Source organism: Salvelinus fontinalis, chromosome 3, assembly GCF_029448725.1.
Source record: "Salvelinus fontinalis isolate EN_2023a chromosome 3, ASM2944872v1, whole genome shotgun sequence".
NCBI classification, from domain to species: Eukaryota; Metazoa; Chordata; class Actinopteri; order Salmoniformes; family Salmonidae; genus Salvelinus; species Salvelinus fontinalis.
Window position 1 is genome coordinate 48342782 of NC_074667.1, and position 7798 is coordinate 48350579.

At 44.4% G+C, this 7798-nt stretch overlaps 1 pseudogene; it reads left to right on the plus strand.

Moving 5' to 3' along the window:
• Positions 1 to 335: 335 nt before the first annotated feature.
• LOC129851028 (rhodopsin-like) lies at positions 336 to 1257 on the plus strand (annotated as a pseudogene).
• The last annotated feature ends 6541 nt before the right edge of the window (positions 1258 to 7798 follow it).

Below are 7798 nucleotides of genomic sequence, written 5' to 3' on the forward strand. Positions count from 1 at the left end.
GCTTTGTGCTGTTTATTTCTGACAGTTTTCAGAACACAACCATAGAATTAGGAATTAGAATACTAATTTAACTTAATAGGATATCTATGACCATAACACAGTACTGACTTGGATACAAATGATCCCAGTTCTAATCAATAAAAATGTCTTAAATTCACGGCTCAGTTTTGCTTATTTAGAGTGGATCATTTTGTATGGAATTGTATTGTTACATCACCTACATTTCGAGTAAAAAGGCACTAACATGGCGTCCGTTCTAAAACCTGGCCAAACTCTCAATATATGGCTCGGAGTACCCTCAGTACTAGCTGGCTGATCTCTGAGCCTACGCATGTATGTCCGCATACATCTTCTTCCTCATCATCTCCTGCCTCACCATCAACTTCCTCACATTCTAAGCCACCATCGAGCACAAGAAGCAGTGGACGGCCCTCACCTAAATCCTGCTCAACCCGAATGTGGCTGATCTCGTAACGGTGTTCGGTGGCTTCACCACCACACTCTACACCTCCATGAATGGCTACTTCGTCTTCGGCCTCACCAGCTATATCATTGAGGGCTTCTGTGCTACCCACAGCGGTCAGATCGCCCTCTGGTCCCTGGTGGTGCTGTGTATCGAAAGGAGGTTGGTTGTCTCCAAAGCCTATTGTAAACTTGCGCTTCAGGGAGAGCCATGCCATATTGGTGGTGGCATTCACCTGGGTGATCGCTGCTGCTTGTTCCGTGCCCCCTCTGTTCAGCTGGTCACGTTACATTCCAGAGGGCATGCAATGCTCATGCAGTTTTGACTATTACACTCAGACCTCAGGGATCAATAAAGATTCCTATGTCATCAACATGTTCTTCTGCCACTTTACCATTCCCCTGGTCATCTCCTTCTGCTATGGCAACCTGTTCTGCTCCATCAAAGAGGCTGCTGAAACCACCCAGAGGGCTGAGAGGGAGGTCACCAACATGGTCATCATGATGGTCAACTCCTTCCTGTTGTGCTGGGTGCCCTACTCCAGTATTGCCGTGTACGCCTTCACCCATCAGGGACTCACCTTCGGACCCTTGTTCTTGACAGTTCCGGCTTTTTTTGCCAAAAACTCACCCCTGTTCAACCCCCATATCTATATTTTGATGAACAAGCAGTTCTGCCACTGCATGATCACTACCCTGTTCTGCAGAAACCTCTTTGATGAGGAGGGAGCGTCCACCGCCACCTCCAAGACAGAAGCCTTCTCTGTGTCCTCCAGCTCAGTGTTTTCTGCATAAGATGGCTGCTGCGGCCCTTCTGTCTCCTCAGGTTATGGAAAAGTTTGACCTGCATAAGACACTTTATACATTTTAGTTAGTTTCAACGTATGTCTGTAGATGCACGTCTCAGTATACTGTAATTTCTGTGTTTACTTCACAGCCGTAAAAAATGATTTATTAGAAAACCAAATATTAGTTACAGTACAAGAAGCCAGTTGATACAACTTAACTTTTAAGTCAGAGGAGTAACTCATCTTTTTTTAGCAATTTTTATAAAGTCTTTACACTATAAGAAATCTTCAGTGCTTCAATTTAAAAGATTGGTGACCCCAATCACTTTTATCTTAAAATGTAAGAGTTGATGTAGCTAACAATTGCAAGTCAGTGGTGTAAGTTATCTATTCAAGTTGAAACAACAACAATTTACAGTGTACTGAATTGATCTTACAAGTTGAAAGAGTAGAACTGTTCATTAAAACATTTATAAAAATGGCCTATATTTTACAGAAACACGCACCTACTGGCTTTCAGAGAACATGTTAACATCTACATTGTTTCTACCTGGTTTTGGTGGAAGTATGTACAGTGTCTTCAGAAAGTATAGAGACCACTTGACTTTTCCAGGTTTTTAGAATTTTTAGCGAATATACACTGCTCAAAAAAATAAAGGGAACACTTAAACAACACAATGTAACTCCAAGTCAATCACACTTCTGTGAAATCAAACTGTCCACTTAGGAAGCAACACTGATTGACAATACATTTCACATGCTGTTGTGCAAATGGAATAGACAAAAGGTGGAAATTATAGGCAATTAGCAAGACACCCCCAATAAAGGAGTGGTTCTGCAGGTGGTGACCACAGACCACTTCTCAGTTCCTATGCTTCCTGGCTGATGTTTTGGTCACTTCTGAATGCTGGCAGTGGTTTCACTCTAGTGGTAGCATGAGACAGAGTCTACAACCCACACAAGTGGCTCAGGTAGTGCAGCTCATCCAGGATGGCACATCAATGCGAGCTGTGGCAAGAAGGTTTGCTGTGTCTGTCAGCGTAGTGTCCAGAGCATGGAGGCGCTACCAGGAGACAGGCCAGTACATCAGGAGACGTGGAGGAGGCCGTAGGAGGGCAACAACCCAGCAGCAGGACCGCTACCTCCGCCTTTGTGCAAGGAGGAGCACTGCCAGCGCCCTGCAAAATGACCTCCAGCAGGCCACAAATGTGCATGTGTCAGCATATGGTCTCACAAGGGGTCTGAGGATCTCATCTCGGTACCTAATGGCAGTCAGGCTACCTCTGACGAGCACATGGAGGGCTGTGCGGCCCCACAAAGAAATGCCACCCCACACCATGACTGACCCACCGCCAAACCGGTCATGCTGGAGGATGTTGCAGGCAGCAGAACGTTCTCCACGGCGTCTCCAGATTCTGTCACATGTGCTCATGTGCTCAGTGTGAACCTGCTTTCATCTGTGAAGAGCACAGGGCGCCAGTGGGGAATTTGCCAATCTTGGTGTTCTCTGGCAAATGCCAAACGTCCTGCACGGTGTTGGGCTGTAAGCACAACCCCCACTTGTGGACGTCGGGCCCTCATACCACCCTCATGGAATCTGTTTCTGACCGTTTGAGCAGACACATGCACAATTGTGGCCTGCTGGAGGTCATTTTGCAGGGCTCTGGCAGTGCTCCTCCTTGCACAAAGGCTGAGGTAGCGGTCCTGCTGCTGGGTTGTTGCCCTCCTACAGCCTCCTCCACGTCTCCTGATGTACTGGCCTGTCTCCTGGTAGCGCCTGGTAGCGCCTGTCTCCTGGTTCTCCCATCTCCACAGGGGAACTCTAGAGCTCTGTCAGAGTAACCATTGGGTTCTTGGTCACCTCCCTGACCAAGACCCTTCTCCCCCGATTGCTAAATTTGGCCGTGCGTCCAGCTCTACGGAGAGTCTTGTTGGTCTCAAACCTCTTCCATTTAAGAATGATGGAGGCCATAGTGTTCTTGTGGACCTTCAATTCTGCAGAAATGTTTTGGTACCCTTCCCCAGATCTGTGCCTCAACACAATCCTGTCTCGGAGCTCTACGGACAATTCCTTCGACCTCATGGCTTGGTTTTTGCTCTGACATGCACTGTGGACCTTATGTAGACAGGTGAGTGCCTTTCCAAATCATGTCCAATCAATTGAATTTACCACAGGTGGACTCCAATCAAGTTGTAGAAACATATCAAGGATGATCAATGGTAACAGGATGCACCTGAGCTCAATTTTTGAGTCACATAGCAAAGGGTCTGAATACATATTTAAAAATGGTATCAGTTTTTAAATCTAAATAAGGTATTTCTGTTTATTATTATTATTATTTTTTTATTTTTTTATTTTAATTTTATCCCCTTTTCTCCCCAATTTTCGTGGTATCCAATCGCTAGTAATTACTATCTTGTCTCATCGCTACAACTCCCGTACGGGCTCGGGAGAGACGAAGGTCGAAAGCCATGCGTCCTCCGAGGCACAACCCAACCAAGCTGCACTGCTTCTTTAACACAGCGCGCCTCCAACCCGGAAGCCAGTCGCACCAATGTGTCGGAGGAAACACCGTGCACCTGGCCCCCTTGGCTAGCGCGCACTGCGCCCAGCCCGCCACAGGAGTCGCTGGAGCGCGATGAGACAAGGATATCCCTACCGGCCAAACCCTCCCTAACCCGGACCATGCTAGCCCAATTGTGCGTCGCCCCACGGACCTCCCGGTCGCGGCCGGCTGCGACAGAGCCTGGGGCGAACCCAGAGACTCTGGTGGCGCAGTTAGCACTGCGATGCAGTGCCCTAGACCACTGCGCCACCCGGGAGGCCCCATTTCTGTTTATTATTATTTATACATTTGCAAAAATTTACAAAAACCTGTTTTGCTTTGTCATTATGGGGTATTGTGTGTATATTTGCTGAGGATTTGTATTTATTTAATCCATTTTAGAATAAGGCTGTAATGTAACAAAATGTGAAAAATTTAAGGGGTCTGAATACTTTCTGAAGGCAATGTATCTATATCTTATAGAATAAAAGTATTCTGCATTAAGTCCCGTCTGGTACTGTATGTATTTTGTTTGGAGAGAGTGGTAACAATAATAGTAATAGTAATATTAATATAAAGCATTCTGCATTCAGACCCGTCTGGTATGTTTTCTCTGGATAGAGTGGTGGTGAGATTACCACAGGTAAAGGATGAGGGATTTACATAGATTGATGGAGATTTCGGTAGTTAATTCAAGACTTTCATCTGAGGTCGCCTTGTAGGTTATCAAGTGCAAAGGTATCAGATCTGAAGAAGAATTTACACATGGAGACATGACAGTAATGTAAAGGTTAAGGTACGCAAGATATTAACCTGATAAGGCAACATGATCCCTTTTACATTTCCCCTTGCCTGCAGACGTACCTGTGCAACATGTTACAAATTACAATTGGCATGAAAATACACACACACATGCACGGATTCTGTCAAATCTAATCAAAACTAAATATAAACCCACACACAGGCCTACAATTGTCCAAAAATCTAGTGTATCATTTTGTCAAAACGTATATTACGTGCCGTCTTTCTTGCATGCATGTCTGCCACATACAGACGATGTCTGTCATCTTAGCTCCAGTCAGGTTTGACTCAACAGGACGGAACCGTCTGTGTGTTTCCATGGTGACGGGAGAGAGAGGCTCCAAGGTCACAGAGCCCCTCAACTGGAGCCCAGACTTTGGGCTGCTGCTGTGATATCATTATTACAGATTTCATTACCATGTCTCCCTCAGCGCACACACACAGTCATGATGAATTGTCAACAGTCATTGGTTATCCATACTGGGTAGCAGCAGCAATGCAAGACACTGGTTCAATATTTGATGAAGGCTCAGGGAGAGATAGAAGGAGGGGAGATGAGGAGAGGAGAGTGGAGTGTATTGGCTCTGGAGACTTGATTGAATTCATTGTTTCAACCTGGTCTTAGAGCATTTTGTATTACTTTGTATGTAAATCCAAGACACTCCATTTAGTATGATATGTTATGTTTCGTATGGTACCGTGCCTTCAGAAAGTATTCAGACCACTTGACTTTTTGCACATTTTGTTACATTACAGCCTTATTCTATAATGGATTAAATTGCTTTTTTCCCTCAATCTATTCCACCAATCACGCCTTTATGGAAAAATTACATTTACATAAGTATTCAGACCATTTACTCCGTACTTTGTTGAAGCACCTTTGGCAGCGATTACAGCCTTGAGTCTTCTTTGGTATGACGCTACAAGCTTGGTACACCTGTGCTTGGGGAGTTTCTCCCATTCTTCTCTGCAGATCCTCTCAAACTCTGTCAGGTTGAATGGGGAGAGTTGCTGCACAACTATTTTCAGGTCTATCCCGAGATGTTCGATCGGGTTCAAGTCAGGGCTCTGGCTGGGCCACTCAAGGACATTTAGAACATGTCCCGAAGCCACTCCTGCATTGTCTTGGCTGTGTGCTTAGGGCCGTTGTCCTGTTGGAAGGTGAACCTTCACCCCAGTCTGAGGTCCTGAGCGCTCTGGAGCAGGTTTTCATCAAGGATCTCTCTGTACTTTGCTCCGTTAATCTCTCCCTCGATGCTGACTAGTCTCCCAGTGCCTGCCATTGAAAAACACCCCCACAGCATGATGCTGCCACTACCATGCTTCACCGTAGGGATGGTGCCAGGTTTTCTTCAGACGTGACACTTGGCATTCAGGTCTGGCCACTCTACCATAAAGGCCTGACTGGTGGAGTGCTGCAGAGTTCTCCAGAGGTGACACTTGGCATTCAGGCCAAAGAGTTCAATCTTGGATTCATCAGACCAGAGCATCTTGTTTCTCATGATCTGAGAGTCTTTAGGTGCCTTTTGGCAAACTCCAAGCGGGCTGTCATGTGCCTTTTCCTGAGGAATGGCTTCCGTCTGGTCACTCTACCATAAAGGTCTGATTGGTGGAGTGCTGCAGAGATGGTTGTCATTCTGGAAGGTTCTCCCATCTCCACAGAGGAACTCTTGAGCTCTGTCAGAGTGACCATCGGGTTCTAGGTCACCTCCCTGACCAAGGCCCTTCTCCCCTGATTGCTCAGTTTGGCCAGCTGACAATTCCTTCAACAACATGGCTTGGTTTTTTGCTCTGACATGCACTGTCAACTGTGGGACCTTATGTAGAAAGGTGTGTGCCTTTCCAAATCAAGTCCAATCAATTCAATTTACCACTGATGGCCTCCAATCAAGTTGTAGAAATATCTCAAGGATGATCAATGGAAACAGGATGGACCTGAGCTCAATTTCAAAGATTTCTAAAAACCTGTTTTCGCTTTGTCATTATAGGATATTGTGTGTAGATTGCTGAGGAAAAAAAGGCATTTAATCCATTTTAGAATAAGGTTGAAACATAACAAAATGTGGAAAAAGTCTGGGGTCTGAATATTTTCATAAGGCACTTTATGTATTAATTTGTGGATATCCATCACTCATTTATGATATGTTATGAATTACAAAACGAATTTGCAAAACGTATGATATGTTACGAATTTTAGCTAGGTGGCTAACATTAGCAAGCTGGCTTGTGTTGCTAGAAGTGTTATACAAATCAAATGTTATTTGTCACATGCGTCGAATACAACCTTACAGTGAAATACTTACTTACAAGCCCTTAAAACCTCTTAGGGATCCCCTATGGCTAGAATCCCGTTAACAGGATCGATTTGACAACATCCGGTAAATTGCAGGGCGCGAAATTCAAAAACACTAACTTCATAATATTAAACATTCATGACGATACAAGTGTCTTACATCATTTAAAATATATATTTCTTGTTAATCCAGCCGCTTTGTCAGATTTCAAAAAGGCTTTACGGCAAAAGCATACCATACGATTATCTGAGGACAGCGCCCCGCATACAAAAGCATGAAAACCATTTCCCAACCAAACAGATGCATAACGAAAGTCAGAAATAGCAATGAAATAAATCGCTTACCTTTGAAAATCTTCCACTTTTTGCAATCCCAAAGGTCTCTGTTACACAATGAATGGTCATTTTGTTCGATAAAATCCTTCTTTAAGTCCCAAAAATGTCTGTTTAATTGGCAAGTTTGATTCAGAAATACACCGGTTCCAACTCGCCCAAAATGCCTACAAAGGATATAATAAGGTACCTATAAACTTGGTCCAAACATTTCAAACACTGTTTCTAATCCAACCTCAGGTAGCCTAAAATGTAAATAATCGATAAAATTTAAGACGGAATAAACTGTTTCCAATACCGGAGAAAAACAACGAGGAGCGCGCTCGTGTTCACGCGCAACAAAAGACTAGAGTCCACCGGAGTGACACTTACAAAGAATACGAATACTTCTTCATTTTTCAACAAAAAAACATCTAACAATTTCTAAAGACTGTTGACATCTAGTGGAAGCCATAGGAACTGCCATCTGGGTCCTAATAAATCAGGTTTCCCATAGAAAAGCATTGGAAAATCCAATGACCTCAACAACAACAAATTCCCTGGATGGATTGTCTTCGGGGTTTCGCCTACCAAAT